This window comes from Thalassophryne amazonica, chromosome 9 (genome assembly GCF_902500255.1).
Source record: "Thalassophryne amazonica chromosome 9, fThaAma1.1, whole genome shotgun sequence".
Classification (NCBI taxonomy): domain Eukaryota; kingdom Metazoa; phylum Chordata; class Actinopteri; order Batrachoidiformes; family Batrachoididae; genus Thalassophryne; species Thalassophryne amazonica.
This window is the reverse complement of record NC_047111.1, coordinates 43470177-43490944: the sequence shown is the minus strand read 5'-3', so window position 1 is coordinate 43490944 and position 20768 is coordinate 43470177. Positions and strand designations below refer to the sequence as shown.

Sequence of the window (20768 nt, the reverse complement as noted above, 5' to 3'; positions counted from 1 at the left end):
CTACAGCGCTCTGGGAGCAGAACTTACGGCTCCTTCATACTTACGATGGGTTTGTACGGGAGCTCAGAACGGTGTTCAATCATCCCAACAGAGGGGAGTCCGCTTCAACCGCACTACTGTCCATTCGACAGGGACGCCGGAGCGCAGCTGCCTATGCAGTCGCCTTCCGCATCGCGGCGGCGAGATCCGGCTGGAATAGCACTGCCCTCCGCGCTGCCTTTATAAACGGACTGTCACTGGTCCTAAAAGAGCACCTGGTGGCTAAGGACGAACCGCGGGATTTAGATGGGCTTATCGATCTAGTCATACGACTCGACAACCGGTTAGAAGAACGCCGTCGGGAACGAGGCGAAGGGCGTGGCCAGGCACGCGTCGTCCCTCTCCCTTCCGGGTCCGATCGAGCTCCGCCCTCCCCACGCTCCTCTGTTCCTGCGCTCCGTGCGCCTATGGCTCCCCCTGCTGACGAAGCTATGGACACGAGCAGGGCAACATTTAGGGCACCTGGAGCACAAAGGAGGCGGGCCCACGGAGCTTGTTATGTTTGTGGCTCGAGTGAGCATATGGCAAACGACTGCCCCGAGCGGTTAAACTCCAACGCCCGCCCCTAGAGACTGGGCCAGGGGTGGGCCAAAACATTCACGTGGGACACACCCACATTGCTACACGACTCCCAGTCACGATCCTGTTCGAGGACTCAACCCTGAAGGCCCCAGCACTGGTGGACACGGGCTCTGAGGGGAATCTGCTTGACAGTAGATGGGCCAGGGAGATAGGGCTCCCTCTGGTGGCTCTTACCTCGCCTGTGCAGGTTCGGGCACTAGATGGCTCCCTACTCCCACCAATCACGCACAAGACACCTCCAGTAACTCTGGTGGTGTCAGGTAACCACCGGGAGGTGATCGAGTTCTTTGTGACTCAGGCCACCTCCCGTGTGGTTTTAGGGTTTCCATGGATGCTTAAGCACAATCCCCGGATTGATTGGCCGTCCGGGGTAGTGGTTCAGTGGAGCGAAACCTGCCATCGGGAGTGTCTCGGTTCCTCGGTTCCTCCCGGCTCCCAAGCTAAGGAGGAGGTCCGAGTCCCGCCCAATCTGAAGGCGGTGCCAGCGGAGTATCATGACCTCGCTGACGTGTTCAGCAAGGATCTGGCTCTCACGCTTCCTCCCCACCGTCCGTACGATTGTGCCATTGATTTGGTTCCAGGCAGTGAGTTCCCGTCCAGTAGGCTGTACAACCTCTCACGGCCGGAACGCGAATCAATGGAGACCTATATCCGGGACTCATTAGCTGCCGGATTGATCCGGAATTCCACCTCACCGATGGGCGCAGGTTTCTTTTTTGTGGGTAAAAAAGATGGCGGGCTTTGTCCATGCATTGATTACAGGGGGTTGAACGAGATCACGGTTCGCAACCGATACCCGTTGCCCTTGTTGGATTCAGTGTTCACTCCCTTGCATGGAGCCAAAATCTTCACCAAGCTGGATCTTAGAAATGCGTATCATTTGGTTCGGATTCGGAAGGGAGACGAATGGAAGACGGCATTTAACACCCCCTTAGGTCATTTTGAGTACCTGGTCATGCCGTTCGGTCTCACTAATGCTCCCGCGACTTTTCAAGCGTTGGTAAACGATGTCTTGCGGGACTTCCTGCACCGGTTCGTCTTCGTATATCTAGACGATATACTCATCTTTTCCCCGGATCCTGAGACTCATGTCCGGCATGTCCGTCAGGTTCTGCAGCGGTTGTTGGAGAACCGTCTGTTTTGAAGGGCGAGAAGTGTGAGTTCCACCGCACTTCTTTGTCCTTCCTGGGGTTTATCATCTCCTCCAACTCCGTCGCCCCGGACCCGGCCAAGGTTGCGGCGGTGAGAGATTGGCCCCAACCAACAAGCCGTAGGAAGCTGCAACAGTTCCTCGGTTTTGCTAATTTCTATAGGAGGTTCATCAAGGGCTACAGTCAGGTAGTTAGCCCCCTGACAGCCCTGACCTCTCCAAAAGTTCCCTTCACCTGGTCGGACCGGTGCGAGGCCGCGTTCAAGGAGTTGAAATGGCGCTTCTCGTCTGCACCAGTTCTGGTGCAGCCCGATCCTAGCCGCCAGTTAGTGGTTGAAGTGGATGCCTCGGACTCAGGGATAGGAGCGGTGCTCTCCCAGAGCGGGAAGACCGATAAGGTCCTTCACCCGTGTGCCTATTTTTCTCGCAGGTTGACCCCCGCTGAACGGAATTATGACGTCGGCAATCGGGAACTCCTTGCTGTGAAAGAGGCCCTCGAAGAGTGGAGACATCTGTTGGAGGGAACAGCCGTGCCATTCACGGTTTTCACTGACCATCGGAACCTGGAGTACATCAGAACCGCCAAGCGTCTGAACCCCAGGCAAGCCCGCTGGTCACTGTTCTTTGGCCGTTTTGACTTCCGGATTACCTACCGCCCCGGGACCAAGAATCAGAGATCGGATGCATTGTCCCGGGTGCACGAAGATGAGGTCAAAATGGAACCGTCGGATCCCCCGGATCCCATCATCCCGGAGTCCGCTATCGTGGCCGCCCTCACCTGGGACGTGGAGAAGACCGTCCGGGAGGCCCTGACCCGTGTCCCGGACCCCGGAAACGGACCAAAGAACAGACTGTACGTCCCACCAGAAGCTAGGGCCGCAGTCCTGGACTTCTGTCACGGTTCTAAGCTCTCCTGTCACCCAGGGGTGCGAAGGACCGTGGCAGTCGTCCGGCAACGCTTCTGGTGGGCATCCCTGGAGACCGACGTCCGGGACTACGTCCAGGCCTGTACCACCTGCGCCAGGGGCAAGGCCGATCATAGAAAGACCTCAGGGCAACTACAGCCATTGCCTGTGCCTCATCGCCCCTGGTCCCACATCGGCCTGGATTTCGTCACGGGTCTCCCGCCGTCCCAGGGAAACACTGTTATCTTCACGATAGTGGACCGTTTCTCCAAGGCGGCCCACTTCGTGGCCCTCCCGAAGCTCCCTACAGCCCAGGAGACAGCGGACCTCCTGGTCCACCACGTCGTCCGTCTGCATGGCATACCATCAGACATCGTCTCCGATCGCGGTCCCCAGTTCACCTCGCATGTCTGGAGGAGTTTCTGCCGGGAACTGGGGGCCACGGTCAGCCTCTCGTCTGGGTACCATCCCCAGACCAACGGGCAGGCAGAGCGGGCGAATCAAGAACTGGAGCAGACACTTCGCTGTGTGACAGCCGCGCACCCGACGGCCTGGAGTACCCACCTGGCCTGGATCGAGTACGCCCACAACAGTCAAGTGTCATCAGCCACCGGCCTCTCCCCGTTTGAGGTGTGCTTGGGGTATCAGCCCCCCTTGTTTCCGGTGGTTGAGGGAGAGGTCGGTGTGCCCTCGGTCCAGGCCCACCTACGGAAGTGCCGTCGGGTGTGGCGGGCCGCCCGCTCTGCCTTGTTGCAGGCCCGGACGAGGGCGAAGAAACATGCAGACCGGCGACGAGCCCCGGCCCCCAAGTATCGTCCTGGGCAGGAGGTCTGGTTATCCACCAAGGACATTCCCCTACAGGTTGACTCACCTAAACTGCAAGAACGATACATCGGACCGTATAAAATCCTCAAGGTCATCAACCCCGCCGCAGTGAGGCTCCAGCTTCCGGCCTCACTGCGGATCCATCCAGTGTTCCATGTTTCCCGGATCAAGCCTATTCACACCTCACCCCTCTGCACCACGGGTCCGGCACTGCCTCCTGCCCGGATCATCGACGGAGCACCGGCTTGGACTGTCCGCCGGCTCCTTGACGTCCGTCGGATGGGCCGGGGTTTTCAGTATCTGGTGGACTGGGAGGGGTACGGCCCCGAGGAGTGCTCCTGGGTGAAGAAGGGCTTCATCCTGGACCCGGCCCTCCTGGCCGACTTCTACCGACGCCATCCGGACAAGCCCGGTCGTGCGCCAGGAGGCGCCCGTTGAGGGGGGGGTCCTGTTGTGTGGGCCGCTGAAGAGGAGGTACTGCTGGCCCACCACCACCAGAGGGCGCGCTGCCTGGAGTGCGGGCTCCAGGCACCAGAGGGCGCTACCGCATCATGGGAGTAATCTGGGTGACAGCTGTCACCCATCACCAAACACAGCTGTTTCTACTCAGCACCGAGGTATATCAGGAGGACGGCGTCTCCACCTCAGTGCCGAGATATCGCCTAAGACCAAGGTAACATTCTCTGCAGCATATTCTGTGATTGATAAACTTGTTAAACCTTTCAGGACTGGTGACTACTGAGACCCTCCTTCTTTGGATAAGTACTCACCTTCCTGCTGAACTTTGCCAAGAGGTGGAGGCGGCTTCTCCCCTCTCTGTACTGGGTGCGTTCATCCACTCCTGTGTGTTCTTGCTCTCTCCTGCCAGCAGTACCGGATCCGACGAGCGGAGGCAGTGGCCACCTGGGAATTCGGGACTTGGCGGTTCCAGTATTTCCGGGGTTCGGTGGCAGTGGAGATCTGGGTGGTTCCGGTTCGACTGAGACGGACGTCTCCTATCTTCGAGCCTGCCCACACGACACCAGCGGATTCGACCCTAAACATTGTGTTTGTTATACTACTCGTGCTTGTTTCAGTAGTAAATCTTGTTTTTTACTTCCTCCATTGTCCATTCATTGCGCCCCCTGTTGTGGGTCCGTGTTCCTACACTTTCACAACAGAAAACAGTTGTTTATATACACAAATTATAGAAGTATTTCATGGAAAATAAATGTACAAGCTTCAACAAGTAATATTTGTCATCCACTTGATACTGGGGCTTAGTAAATTACTTTCTAGACTGATTCACTGTGCCCCGGGTGCATGTGACACACATGAATCATGTTATCAAATAGCTAATAGTCTGGAGAAGACATAACACATGCTCATCCGTTGGACGGGGTAGTCTTCTAACTAATAACAATTTTTTGGGCCACCTTTCCTCTGTTGTGAGAAATAAATACAAAGATGCTGACATCCACAAAATTTACTTTTCATAGGAAAAAACTGACTTCACTTGCCGCTTAGTTTTACCCTTAATGTATCCAAAAACAAAACACTAATTTATAAGGAGGATGTCTTTATGCACAAAAATATGGCATAACTGCGGCAAATATGTATGTAGTTTTGCAGATATAGCTACTGATTCACTGTGCTCCATGATTCACCATGCCCCGGTTTCCTCTACACTTTGGGCCTGATTTAAAAAGATCCCATATAACAAGTACTAAATTGTGTGGGCATTCTAAAATTTTAACATTGGGGTGGTGAACATTTTGCAGGTGTTTTAATAAGTGTGCAAATTGCAGCAGGTGGTGGCATGACATAGACAGCAGTATGTAAATGATGAATTTGCACATGCTAATGACAGTAAAAATGCTAATGCATGCTAATGACAGTAGAAAAAAATGAACAATCAGCCACATGCACAAATGCACAAATTAAAATACACACACACAGAGTTTAACAAAATATGATATGTATTTAATATATTATCTTCATGTTCACATAAATGGAGAGGACATGACATAGAATGTGAATCATACAGATTTGTGTACTTTGTAAGCAGAGTTGTCCATGGTGCTGACATGATGTTTCAGCTCTCATATGTGTTGCTTAGAAGAATGTGTGCATTCTTTTTGTTGTGAATAGGCAACAGTTCATTAATGTTTAATACTGTTGTGTTCTGTTAGTGAAGATTATTGAATGAAAATAAAGAAATGCATACCCCAAAGAACTCACAGGAAATGATCTTGAACAGTTAGCACACTGTTTTCAAACGGGCAAAATACAGACTCAATTATTATATACAGACTCAATTATTAGCCCCTTCAATTTGTTTTGGGCTCACATTGTGTTTCCAAAATTAACCTATTTACTATACACAGTGGCGGTCCTAGAGTGATTTACTCCCTGGGCGAAACCCCCTGCGTGCCCCCCCCCCCCCCCCCCCCCCCGTGCACACTAACATGGCCACCACCTCCGCCCCACCACCCATGAAAACACTAACTTCGTCCAGAACACCCACAATCCCACAAATTAACTCACAACAGCTATTTTCAAGAACAAATTTCCGGTTTTAATGACTACTGCAATAACAAACACAAAGAAATTGGCACAGTCTGTGTCATCATCCATGGACTTATCTGCAATGATCATCTCAAAAGTTAGCAGGAGGGCATCATAATTGTTTGCCACAGTGCTCACTATCCGTGATGTGAAATTCCATGGAGTAGGAGCATTTCTGGGCAACCTTGAGCAGCCTGCAGACTCAAGAAAAGACATCCTCTTTGTGGATTTTGAGAAAAATGTGGCAAACCCAGAGAGTGATGCAAAAAATATTCTGCACTCAGATAAGCATTTAGCCCCCTGAGACAGAACCAGATTCAGTCTGTGTGCATAGCAATACACAAACATTGCACAGGGGGCTATTGCTTTAACTCCGGCCTGCAAACCATTGACAGCTGAAGCCATGACAGCAGCCATGGCTTCTTCGTAAAGAAGACTATCAAATGGCTTCACCAAAATCCGGTCCACAACATTCAAATTGTCTGCCATTATGTGCAGCTTGCTACCTAGCTAGCTCGCTAGCTGGGACTGGCGCGAGGCTCGTGTGAAGTGTGTCCGCCTGTGAGTGCTTTGTGACGGTGGAGGAGCTCAGCAGCACCCGCTGCTCTGTAGGGACAGAAACTGCGATAGAAGTCAGAAAGAGTGATAGAAGTCAGTCTCCAAACACAAGCAGCTACAAAAAAAAAAAAAAACACCAGAAATAGAAGCTCGATTTGTCGCTAGTCATTTTTAACAAAGAAAATGCCACTAAGAGGATTAGGAAAGTCTCAGGTTCAACTCAGAACAGAATGAAAATGCTCCCATGGATGTTTACACCAAAAGATCGCTGATTCGCTCATTTCACTGTCAATCAAAAAGGGATTCAGCCTCAGACAGATCATCCAATCATCATGCAGAAGCTGAACGTCCGGGCCTGCCGAGGCCAGCCCACTGCCCCATAGACCCCCAGACACGCTGAATGTCCGATGGGCGGGACAAAGCCCAGCATTTATCCAATGACTCGTCTCGTTTCGCTGCATGCTTTGTGTCGCTATTGAACTCTGTGGACCGTTTAAAGCACTGTGAAGCTGCGAGAATGAGTGAGGGGAAAGCCGCGTCGTTACCAGTGATAAGAAGCTGATTCTGAACAAAAGTGAGCGCGTTGTAACCACGGCCCTCCCCCCCTTTCAGGACAACCCCCCCACCCCGTTTTTTTTTTTTTTTTTTTTTGGACAGGGTTTTTTTTTTTCCCCGCACGGTTGTGCCCCCCCCGCGATATCGCCCCGGGCGGCTGCCTGGTCGGCCCGCCTCCAGGACCGCCCCTGACTATACATGTTCTCCTCTCAGTATTTTGCATACTCGGGTATGTAATCACACCTCAAGCTGCACATTCCTTACATTAAACATATTAAATGGAAAATATGTGTTATTTTGCTCATTTGAAAGATCCAGTCCTCAGTGCATCAGAGATCATTTTTCATTTCTTTGTGGGTGCTATGGAGTTGGCACATACATTTTTATACATGAAAACATTTTACAAATGAGGCCATTTGAGTGGGAGAATGGAAAATATAGATTGTTTTTTCCAAGAAAATGGCAGGTTCTCCCCTCCAGGCAGTCATACGTCCAGCTTAACCTCTTCTAGGAGCAAGTTGAGAGAGTAAAGACACAGAGCTGACTAACTGAGCCTGAGCTGGATGGAGCTAAGAGGACAACAGGAAGACAAGCAGCGAGACAGGCCAGGACTACAGAGAAGGTGGAAGGTGGTGAGTAGAGGACATAGGTGGATGACAACTTGTAACATAGTGGAGACAAGAGGTGGTGAACAAAGTGGTGAGCGACAAATGGTGCAAGAGGGAAATGAACCAAATGAACTGACGGAGGAGTATGTTAGAAACTGGAATTCATTTCGTATAAGGTGATGAGAGAATGAGTGGTAGGTGTAGTGAGTAAAATGGTGACAACTGGGAGGGTGAGCAGAAGGATAAAAAAGAATAAACACACACACGGAGAGAAACCACCAAAAAACCCAGTGACAAACGCTGACGGCAAAGCACATTTTCGTCTGTTGTTGCATCATTCATGGTAGACTGATACAAAGAAGAACTTAACGAAATAAACAATCCCCCAAATATGACAAGAAAATAGCTTCCATTTGCTAGAAAAGACATGCAGACTCAAGATTTGATCTGTTTTGTTTTAAAACTGTCTTACTTGTGCAACTCTACCATCAAGCAGCAGCAACTGGTGAGGCAACAGACGAAAGTTGTCCAACGCTCAGTTTTTTCAGTCTCATTCACAAAACCTTGTAACCCCTCACAGTTGTCATCTTTGTCTTGCTTCCCTCACAAGTCTTTTATTCTATAACGCTGTTTATAAAGAGAATCTGCTAAATTACCATACTCTACCTTACCATTTCTATTTATTACTGATTTATTGTCTTGCCTTACAAAGTAAATGTTAGGCATACTTGTTCCCACTTTTGGTGCACCTAGTGTGGGGTCTGAATTTTTGTACTCTTTCTAATGGATATGCCTTAATGCTCATAAAACATTAAGAACTCTACATGTGATTAGGGAAAATGCAGTTATTGAGAGCAAGGGCGTAGGTTTGGTCTCAGCTTTGGTAGGGACAATACCACCCCCCCGCCCCCCTGCCCACCACCACCACCCCCTAACCCACTCATACCATTAGACGCACAAGTACAGCATAATACATAACATATGACGACATAATGCTGAATAATTTAACACTTTATTTACATTATTAAGTGTGTAGGCAGACAAACAAATAGCTTAAATAACAAAATTGCACCCAAAATCACGAATCTATTCTATAGGCCTACACCTGAGAGAACAAGACAACAAAAAAAAATACTTGTGGAGCTAACAAAAAAAAAAAGTTTTTGCAACCAAGATGTATAATCTATTCTCTTCATCAATAATGCAGTTGTAGGTATCTGGCAACCTAATTTGCCAACAAAAAAAAGGGCTTTACAATGATATATAGGGTGTATTACGGTAAACGTAAGCCTGTGATGTCATAACGCAGAGGAAAAACATGGAAGTTTCACACTAGTGCGCCGCTGATTCTCATTACCGTAAGTTCTCATGTAAGCCCTCACGCTGAAAAATTTCAACACTGACAGCAAGCCAAGAACCCGTGCTTTCCAACAGTATGCTATATGTTGCATATATTACGGTAAAGTGCGTTCGGTGACTTTTGAAACGAGGGAAAAGTATGAAAAGAGCGCAAAAGTGACAGAAAAGTACAGAGACAGACAGCAAACATAAATGTAGTAATTTTTGAGGAAAAGGCAGGGTGTTAGTGTCATTTGTGAAGGTGTGTGTGCATGTTTGTGTGGGTGTGCAGTTTATTTTAAGTGTGGCGCACAGCATTGTTCGCAAGCCCCCGCCCTTCTTGTTTTTCTGCACCGGAGCAGTGTTGCCAGATATGAAATATGAAACTATCGTACCAAAACCTCAAAATTATCGTATTTTGGGAGAAATTATCGTACACAAACAAAACGCATACAACGTAGCTATTTTAGCGTTTTTTTTTAATTTACAAAGAATTTTATGTCACATTTTTAAACAGTAATTATAGTAATGGGGAAACTATGGCACAAAAAGGACGCAAATGCACAAGCAAATGCACTACCAGACTAGAAAGATTTTTTTTTTCTGTGAAGGGACACAAACGTGTTAATTACCAGACTAGAAAGAGTCGAATTCAACCTCGAGGTCGCTGTCGTCATCCGATGCCATGGCCACTTGTGCAGATTTTGTTGAACACAGAAAAAAATGTTGACACCTCCATAAGGAACTTTAACTTTTTTTTATTCTTCTTGTATATCTCTCTGCTCTTGTGTTTTGTTCGTTTGTTATTGCATTTGTTGAAATAAAGTTTCGAAAAAAAAAATGTTGGTTGGGGAATCTTCCTGTCATGGTAAAAATTGGATGGGAACTCATTACTTTGTATGGAGAGGGGGCGGGCTTTCAAATGACTTTGTCCCGGTCGCCCAAAGCCAGCATTTGATGCCGCCTGAGTGCAACACCTGCAAAATGATTCTTGGGTGTCAGAGAGAGATGCGTGTTTGGGCAACCAACTGAAATTATCGTACATATTGGATTTTTTCCCATTATTGATCGTACATTTATTGATCGTACATTTTTTGATCGTACATCGTACAGAGGGCAAAACTATCGTACAAATACGATAATTATCGTACATCTGGCAACACTGCACCGGAGCCACCCATCCTCTGCGCTCTGGGACCTCCCACTTTACAAATTAAGCACTGCCTGCCACGAGATGCGCTTTGTTTACGTCCATGTGAGAAGAACGTGAGCTAATGAAATTGCAACATGGGTAACCCTGTCACTCTGGCACGTCGAAAACACAAAACGTGACGACTAAAATTATAGTATCGAGTTCGCAAAAAAATAGTGAATGATTTTGTTATATAAAAAAAATTCTAAATATTGGTAGGGACTATTTTGCCATCCCAAAATATTGGTTGTGACTTGTCCCTATGGTCCATATGCAAACCTACGCCCCTGATTGAGAGGTTAGAAAAGTTAAATTAGTTGAAATTTTAGTGACATTGCACAGCGACATGCTATTGTACCCTGTACTGGGTAAAATTGTGATATTGAATAGTGATTCATTGATTATGTTTGGAGAACTCTTATTGCCAGGAAAGTAATCCTGCTGGTACATTTTACAATGTGTACTATTAATTGTTTCACTCTTTTTTTGGGGGGGGGTTCTTATTACAATTTGTTGTGGAGTCCTTCTAAAATCTGAATAAATAAAGATGGTAGGGCCAACATTACATAATGGTTGGCATTGTGGCACCAGTTTGATTGTGAGGATACAGCTTTCAAATGAAAGAGAGACAACAGGCGGAAAAGTTGTTATTGGAATGTCACACTAGCAGGTTACAAAATGCATTCACTACTGTGAGACGGCAGGATCCTGGTGATGGAACAGGTACCATGAACGGAGAACCATGTGGACCACCTCAATATCACTACTATTCCCATCTTCATCACCTACATATTTGTCACTTTAGTCCTGAGGTGGTGGCCTGCAGGCAAGCGGGCTCAGTCACTGGTTTGATTCCCTATCAGACAGTTACCTCTATGATGCACTTGTATAAGGTTCTTGTCACAGTGTCCTCATATGTCTGCAAGAAGCTGGTTTGTCAAACTGATTTTCTTGATTCAGGAAAATGATGTTTGATAGCAAATATAAAAATTTAGTAATGTAACATTTCTTCAGATTTGTATTTGGAATGAGCTCCACCAAGTTATAATAAATGTGTAATAAAGATTTCATTCAGATAATAGCTTTTCGGTGGCAGCACGGTGGATTAGTGGTTAGCACTGTTGCCTCACAGCGAGAAGGTTGTGGGTTCAATTCCCGTGGCCTTTCTGTGTGGAATTTGCATGTTCTCCCCGTGTTTGCGTGGGTTTCCTCTGGGTGCTCCGGTTTCCTCCGGTTTTATGTTTGTTTGTCTGTTTGTGGCCCTGCGACAGACTGGCGTCCTGTCCTGGGTGTACACCGCCTCGTGCACTATGACTGCTGGGATAGGCTCCAGCCCCCGCGACCCTTAATTGGACTAAGCGGTAGAAGATGAATGAATGAATAGCTTTTCAGTCAGGTCTGTCTTCAAGGCAAGGGAAATATTACCTTACATATCTGTAAGATATATGTGGTATAATTATTACTGAGTGTTTTGCTTGTTTTACTCTGATTGCAGAACAGAGGGTAAACATTTCTCTGTGTCATGATTTAACCTGCACGTGTTAAACATGGAACCGTACAAAGCTTCTGGCTATGGTTTTAACTGCTCAGGAAAAATACTTCAGGCAAGACTGATAGTCGAACAATACTATCACAGCTGCCTAATCTTCACAGGGTTTTCTGAAATGTAATAATAATGATGTTGTTTATTAAGTATTTAGATTGAGCCTATGGCTAAATGCCTTGAGCCCCAATTATTTTGCTGTAAGCTTCATTTTTTATTATAACACTGTTTAACTTTTGGGCCACACAGTTGCTTAGTGGTTAACACTTTTGCCTCACAGCAAGAACATCCTGGAAACAGTTCCCACCTGGTCCTTTCTTTGTGTCTCCCCGTGTTTGTGTAGGTCCCCTCCGGGTGCTGCAGCTTCCTCCCACTTCTGAAGACATGCAGGTTAGGCAAATTGGACACTTTAAATTGACCATAGGCATGAATTTGTTTGTGTCTATATGTAGCCCTGTGATAGAGTGGCATCCTATTCAGGGTGTACCCCACCTCTTGCCCTATGACTGCTGGGATAGGCTTCTGTCCATGCCCCCACCCCACCCCGTCACCCTTGAATGAAGTAAGTGGGTATAGAAAATGAATGAATTTGGGAATAACCCTGTTGTGTCTGATTTGCAAACGTTCATGCTGGTTATATGGTCGCAAATTGAGCTTTACATAAAATGGGTATTTGTGACTATATAACAGCATGAACGTCCGCAAAGCATCAGACAGGGGGTTATTCCCATTCTAATCCAATTCCATTGTTTGCACGGTTTATTTTTCTGTAGATAATTCGGTTGACGAGGCTTACCGTCGAGGCAGCGTCGCTCCAACAGCGGTCAGGTTGCGAGTAATCCATGAAACGTGAAAATCCATCAAATGTGAAATGGTAATTCTGTATCAGAATCCACATCAATACTTTCATATGATAGCTTAAATTCACCCATTTTGGCGGCAGCAGTAGGCGACTTTCTCTCAGCTAACAGCTAGCAGAGCGCGCGGCCGGTGTTCTGTCGAATTGTGCATCCCGTCGCATAAATCGACAGTTCCACGTCCCAACAGTACTGCGCATACGCAGTATGCATGGAGGACAGGAATGACATCTCATCAGAACACCAGTCCAGGGTGCAGAAAATGGAAAATGTGAAATGGTTGAATGTTTTGTCACCGTTATCCCGATATTATACCATCTGAATTCTCACACAATTAACCAATCACATTCGCAGAAAAAATGTAATTGGATTAGAATGAGTGATTATGCTGCTTTCAAGACATTGTTTCCATCGATAAATGGACTGCATTTATATAACGCTTTTCCATCTGCATCAGACGCTCAAAGCACTTCACAGTAATGCCACACATTCACCCCGATGTCAGGGTGCTGCCATACAAGGTGCTCACTACACACCGGGAGCAATAGGGGATTAAAGACCTTGCCCAAGGGCCCTTAGTGATTTTCCAGTTAGGCTGGGATTTGAACTGAGGATCTTCTGGTCTCAAGCCCAATGCTTATTCACTAGACCATCACCTCCCCTATGTCCATGCATTTTTATAGAATAAGCAGGTTTAGAAAATGGATGGATGGATACACTGCCTTCAAGATGACAGCTTTTTCAGGGACATCCATTCATTTTTCAACAAGATTCTGCACAGATTAGAAAAGCATGGCTGTGGAAGTGGATACAGGTACTGCACTGGTCTGCCTACAATCCTGACCTGTCTCCAGTAGAGAATGTAGGGGGAATTTTGAAAAAATGCAACCATAATGACTCTGTTGCACACTAAGATTCTTTTGCAGGAAAAATGGAACAAAATAACACCTTAAACATTTCATTGTTTGGTATCCTCAATTTGAAAATATCTTTTCAGTGTTGTACAGTCGATGGTTTAGTGTCTGTGTCTTTGTGTCTGCATCTTTGTTTTGAAATGTTTTTCAAGTCTGACTTGCAAGAATTGATGTATATTATCAATTGAAATGAAGTTATTCCCTCCCACGAATTATGGCTTTTTTGACATTCTGCCTGGTTCGACTGTGATTGTGAGTAGAGAAGTTATGTGTAGTGCAGCTTTTAACTGTCACATCACCAGTCACAGCTTCATGGTAGTATGGCAAACAGGACTTTATCAAAAGTAAACATGAAATTTCAGCTCTGGTTTGCAGATGAGTTCATGTCTTTTTTAATATCCTACTGACAAATAAGCAGTCATATATAGTATGGCTACTTACTATCGTATCACTACTTTTACAGGCTCGTCTGTTTAATCATTAAGCGACCGAGTAGGGTCATTTATGACCCCCGGCATGAATTTTTGTGCACCATTTTTCAAATTTTAATTGGAAAAATGGTTCCTACCATGAATTTGTCAATCTACTTGTCCTGCATTTGTTCATAGAATTTTGCAAGGATCGGCTGATCTGTGTGGCAAGTATAATCCAAAATTGCATGGCGTCACTTATGACCCAGAGAAGATCTATGAGATTTTCGACATTATAGCTTCAGATCGTATTGTAATTTGCTAACTCTAATCATTTTTTTAACTGTTTTGCAAAGAAGGATGGCCAACAGTCCTAGAATATCAATATTTACAGCTGCACAAGCATTGAGACTGATTCTTGATGCCCAGAGTGAGGATGAAAAGGACGATGGACAAATATATCACTCATTACTCATCTCATCTTCAACCACTTTTCCGGGTTTCGGTCGCGGGGGCAACAGCTCCAGCAGGGGACCTCAGACTTCCCTTTCCCGTGCCACATTGACCACCTCTGACTGGGGGATCCCAAGGTGTTCCCAGGCCATTGTGGAGATATAATCTCTCCACCTAGTCCTGGGTCTTCCCCGAGGTCTCCTCCCAGATGGACATGCCTGGAACACCTCCCTTGGGAGGCGCCCAGGAGGCATCCTTACCAGATGCCCGAACCACCTCAGGTGGCTCCTTTCAATGTGAAGGAGCAACGACTCTACTCCGAGCTCCCCACGGACGACTGAACTTCTCATCCTATGTACCTCTAAGGGAGACACCAGCCACCCTCCTGAGGAAGCCCATTTCGGCCGCTTGTACCCGCAATCTAGTTCTTTTGGTCATGACCCAACATTCATGACCATAGGTGAGAGTAGGAACGAAGATTGACCAGTAGATCAAGAGCTTCGCCTTTTGGGTCAGCTCCCTTTTCGTCACAACAGTACGGTAGAGCGAATGCAATCCCGCCCCTGTAGCGAAATTCTCTGGCCAATCTCACACTCTGTCGTCCCCTTACTCGTGAACAAGACCCCGAGGTACTTGAACTCCTTCACTTGGTGCAAGGCCATATTCCCTACCCAGAGTAGGCAATCCATCAGTTTCCTGCTGAGAACCATGGCCTCAGATTTAGAGGTGCTGATCCTCATCCCAGCCGCTTCACACTCGGCTGTGAACTGATCCAGTGAGTCTTGGAGGTCACCGGCCGATGAAGCCAACAGGACCACATCATCTGCAAAAAGCAGTGATGAGACCCAGAGCCCACCAAACTGGACAAATATATTACAGAGTGAAATAAATATGAAGAACCCAAAAACAGTCATTTATACAGAAGTATTCCAATATAATGTCAATGGCACCACTCGATCATATTAGTCACTAAAGTAGCTTGGTCACTCAAGGGTTAATCTGAGTTTGAATTTGGGTTATAGATTGTATTACTGATTTCTGCTGAAATACATTAACTGTGACATGATGCCAGGTACAGAAATGAGAGCAACCACCACAGGGATAAAATTATAATCTTAAAAAAATTCAAATCAAACAGGAAAGAGTGCTTAATCACCGGACCTTAACACCGCAAACTTTTGTCTTCAGCATTTGAGTGAAACGAAACAGTAAGATAAAATATTGTAATAGCGTGCATTAATAGATGGAGCATTTGATGGAAATGTTCTTTTTCAAAAGTTGCCAAATGTAATGACGAAATGAAAGAAGAAAAACAAAAGGTCAGCTGTATTCTAAATGGTTCCACTTAATATTTTCATTTAATAGGAGAGCTGACACTGTATTTATGTGCTTCACAAAGCTGCACTGCTGTGAAAACTGGATTTAGTCAGTGTGTTTATAAATTACATTTTAAAATGGAAAATGCTGCTTTCCCAGTTGGATATGGATATATGGATAAGATAATATGACATTGTTATTCATTTATACTCACCCCAAAGAACAACTTGTGGGGAGACAGTAGGAATCACCAAGCCATCCATCTATCTGTCCATGAATTTTGTAAGTGCATCTCCTCCAAAACCATTAGGCTGATTTTAGTCAACCTTCACACAATGTTCTGTCCACTGATAGGAAGATGTACATGAAAGGAAATATTTCCAGCCCATCTTGGGGGGGTAATTGCAATTATGTGTTTAACTGGTGTGTCACATGATATTCCAGTCCTCCTCGAGCATTTGATGAAGATGTGCAAGAAGGAAAATAATTCCGGTCATGAACTGTTACTTTTCATTCTCATGCAAGTTAATCTTGGGTTCATCAGTCCAAAGAACCTTGTTCCACAACTGTGCATGCTTTTTTAGATGATTTCTGGCAAAGTGTAATCTGGTATTCCTGTTCTTAAGTGGTACCAGTGGTTTGCACATTGTCGTAACGTCTCAATATTCTGTCTGAACTGTAGGGTTTGACAATAGGTGAGTTTTTCTTGCCCTCAAAATTGCACAGTTTAAAGTAGCAAACTGAAAATCCAGTGAATGGAAATATGCATTTCAAAAACCTCTGAAATGTCCTGAAAGTTTTTATCCTCGCATGAAATGGCTTTTCAGAATATGTGAAACAGCTTTATTTCACAAAACTGCAATGGAAACACTTTTTCTGGTACTACAGGTCACATGACATTGAGAGAATCACATGAAGCATGATGGATAGTTCAGGCTACTGCTGTCTTGAGCATCCTACCTTGAAGCATGCACAAAACATTGTACAAGGTAAGGGTTTACAGCTACATCTCTTGGTGTTACAGGGGGTTTCACTTTTGCAGCCACATCTGATCATTTACAAAATGTAGTCTGGGGCAGGTTTTGTGTTGTCCGGTAAAGTAGTCGGGGTCAATGATTTGTTGTCTGTGTCTTTCCAAGGTTCACCTGATCTTCAGTGTTATATTCACACTAGAGTCAGCTGTAGAAATATTTTTCTTACATGCATAATCTGTTCAGGGTTTCAAAGCAAAATTTTATTTCTGAAATTGAGGTAACTGAACCCTTGTTTATGTGTTCATGTACAAACCTCAGAGGAACTAGCACACAACAGAGTTGATGCAGTAAGTTTGGTGATCTGCTAAAAGATGGCAGCACACAGTAATTACATATGTTGGCTTAAGCTATTATTATTATGGCTTTAAGAACCACAGTGAGGGTATCGGAGAAATAAAGATATCATTCTAGTTGTGCTATAGTGTATGTACTTACATTTGTTGCCTTTGAAACTAATGAAAATGTAAGATATGACATTCTTTTACTGAATTGAAAACTTAAAACAATGGAATGGCAAATGTGCTTCAACAGGAAAAAACTGCAGTTAAGTGGTGCCATCTATAGCAAGATTGAGTGACCAAATTAAGTCTGAAAATGAGGGGCACAGCTGGTAAATGTAGTGGAACGTATCGCGGCCATTGCAGAAACACAACAGCCAAACACAGATGTATAAAACACATGGATAGAGGAGAGGGATCGGACGCAGAGCGACGAACACGGCAGCACAATGGCTGCAATGGGGACCCAGTGCACATGCGTGGCGGGAACTGCAGTGGTGGTGCGCATGCGCGGCATTTGCAATGCAGACACAAAGGAAGCGCAAACAGGCCTGCCGGGATCAGTATCCACAGCTGGGCTGGTGCTGGCCGGCATTTATATGTTTTGTAATGCATCCGCGTATGATCACATATCGGATGCACAGCGGCCGTGATACACTCGCTTCATCCGTGCCCACTCTGTCTGCATGCGCGACATACCATTTGCGACTGTGATGTGGCTGTGCTGGGCATGCGTTATATCTGTTTTGCACGCTGTCCTGGTCCGCCGCCAAGCCGCGCCAACCCGTCAGTTGCGGATATCAGCGGATGACAGGAGATATGCGGCGCGTTGATTGTGTATGTCCTGCGTATGTGTTCAGGAAGTGATGCGGATCTCATCCGCATCACAGGATTTTTGAGAGGCTCAAAAATCCTGGCTGCGGACATACGTGCCTCTGCGGATTTTCACGGATGTGTTCGGATGTCGGCCGACTCACGCAGGAATGTTACACGGATATTGCGGTTGTTTGGCGGATGTGGGCCACTTTTGTGCGCATTCCATATGCAAATCCTCCTAACCGCCAGTGCGACAGGGCCCTTAGCGAACAGACAGCAGCTGCTTCATGCTCTGTTGACTTATTAGTGCCGCAGATAACTGAAACAATCATTCAAATGGTGATACAAGCATCAAAGCTTAGCTGGAGCGAAATTAATGGAGCAATTTTAACTTTTGACCCCTGTACAAACTGAAACTGACCTTGGTATTTCACACATTTATTTTGTTTATTCCATTTCAAATACATTTTTTTTCTAAAATTATGTTCCTTAACTCAAACTGAAAGCAAATATCTACAACTTGATATAAATTAATTAAAAATATAAAATCCAGCTTCCTGATGAAGTGGTGTTGAGGAAGATTTTCTTAAAAAGAAGACCTGAAAGTTCAGCTACAATTTGACAGAAAGTACATTTGAGATGAAAGCCTAGATTTGATGTTTTGGTGAAAGGAAGATAATTTTAGAATTTTTTTTATTCTTTATTTTTGTCATATTCCTGCCCTCTACTCGCACCCATCTTGTGTGTTTTTTAAAGAGCTGACGTAACATGTGAATTTCTCCACTGTAAGATCAATAAAGTCTTATCTTATGTTGTGATGGGTTCATGTTCTGAATCTTCTGTGTTTTATTTATATAATATCAGGTTGCCATGGTCATGCTTCAGTTATGTTTTGTCTTGTTTCATTTATTTTTGGTGTATCATCTGCTTGCCACGTATATTGTTTTGCTGTATTATTTATCGTTTGCTTTCTCTTATATGGATTTAGTTTCAGTTTAATTCTGTCACATTGTTTGTATTATACTTTAGTCACAGGTTTTGGTTATCATTTATCTTGAAGCATTTCTTATGTGATTATGTTCCATTTGTTATTTATTGCTTTTTCTGTTTCACAGTTATCTTTTATTAATTGCATTATTCTGTAGTCACCGGATTTGTTTATTCTCTGTTTTTCAGTGTTTTATTTTGCTCTTCTAATTTGTGTTTTCAGTTCTTATGTTCATGCTTAGTTTGTTGCCTGTCATGGTTGTTCCACATTCTGTCCTTGGTTTCTGATTTATCTTGGTTCTCAGTTTTTGTCCTTCTTATTTAACTGCCTCTGCACCAGCCCTTGTGTCTTCATCTCTCACTATTACTTTTTTGCTCTGTGTTTTCATCCACTTCCGCTCTTGCACCTGCTCACGTGTCTTTGTCTCTTTCATCACTCCACTCTGTTTTCCTGCCTTCACTATCTTGCCCCATGCATATCTTTGTTCACTAGTCACGCCCCCTTCCAGAACTTTCACTGACATCTGCATCTTGTTTCACTGATTACACCACCAGTTATTTAAGCCCTCACAGTTTCACAGCTCACTGCCAGATCGTCGACTTTGTGTCACTTTCCAGCCTCCGTCCTGTGCCAAGTTTTGTCCTGTTGTCCTTGTCGGTATTTTGACTTTGCCTGTATTTGACCTCGAGTCTGTCTTGCCTCTGATTGCCCTTATGCTGTCTACTTTGACCTGTGCCTGTTTTCTTTTTTTTTTTTTTTGACTACACCTCAGTCTCCCATCTGTCTGCTACTTCTGCCACGCTGCTGGACCACATGTGTACCGACCACCTGCCTGTTGAACCAAATAAACCCCTTTTTGAACTCTGTCAGTCGTGTGAGTTTGCATTTGTGTCCATACAGTTTGTGCCATGCCTTATATATATATATATATATATATATATATATATATATATATATATATATATATATATACGTACACATATTAGGGTTGAGCCAGATACTTGTTTCAGACGGGTATCAGGTGGTGGAATCTGTCCACAGGACAACTGTTAGTTGCGCACTGCACAAATCTGGCCTTTATGGAAGAGTGGCAAGAAGAAAGCCACAAGAAGTCCCGTTTGCAATTTGACAGAAGCCATGTTGGGGACACAGCAAACATGTGGAAGAAGGTGCTTTGGTCAGATGAGACCAAAATTCAACATTTTGGCCAAAATGCAAAACGCTATGTGTGGCAGAAAACTAACACCGCACATCACTCTGAAGACACCATCCCACTACCCACACCATACCACTGTCAAATATGGTGGTGGCAGCGTCATGCCCTGGGAAGGCTTCTTTTCAGCAGGGACAAGAAAGATGGTCAGAGTTGATGGGAAGATGGATGAAGCCAAATACAGGGCAGTCTTGGAAGAAAACCTGTTAGAGTCTGAAAAAGAATTGAGGCTGGGGCGGAAGTTCACCTTCTAGTGGGACAATGACCCTAAATATAAAGTCAAAATATAAAGCTGGTAGACAAATACCCTAAAAGACTTGCAGCTGTAATTGCAGCAAAAGGTGGTTCTACAAAGTATTGACTCAGGGGGGCTGAATACTTTTGCATACCGCATTTTTTTTTTTTTTTTTTTTTTTTGTAAAAACTGTTTTTAAAGCATGTATAATTTTCTTTCTACTTCACAATTGTATACCACTTTCTGTTGGTCTTTCACATAAAATTCCAATAAAATATATTTAAATTTGTGGTTGTCTCTGAATATTTTTGCAACCCACTGTATATAGACACCCTATATCAGTGGCTGCAAAGAAAACCTGCACCCTCTTGGCCCTTTCTGGAATAGTTTGTTCACCACTGCCCTATATAG

General features: G+C 45.1%; 2 long non-coding RNA genes across 2 annotated transcripts; one reads left to right on the top strand and one right to left on the bottom strand.

The window, feature by feature from the left end:
- The first annotated feature begins 324 nt into the window (after positions 1 to 324).
- LOC117516521 lies at positions 325 to 20317 on the top strand. The gene is made up of 3 exons (XR_004562445.1): positions 325 to 336; positions 6364 to 6368; positions 20005 to 20317. It is a non-coding gene; the product is annotated as an uncharacterized LOC117516521 (long non-coding RNA).
- Positions 20040 to 20533, bottom strand: LOC117516522. The gene is made up of 2 exons (XR_004562446.1): positions 20430 to 20533; positions 20040 to 20325 (listed from the first exon to the last, which is right to left on the bottom strand). It is a non-coding gene; the product is annotated as an uncharacterized LOC117516522 (long non-coding RNA).
- Between the last annotated feature and the right edge of the window lie 235 nt (positions 20534 to 20768).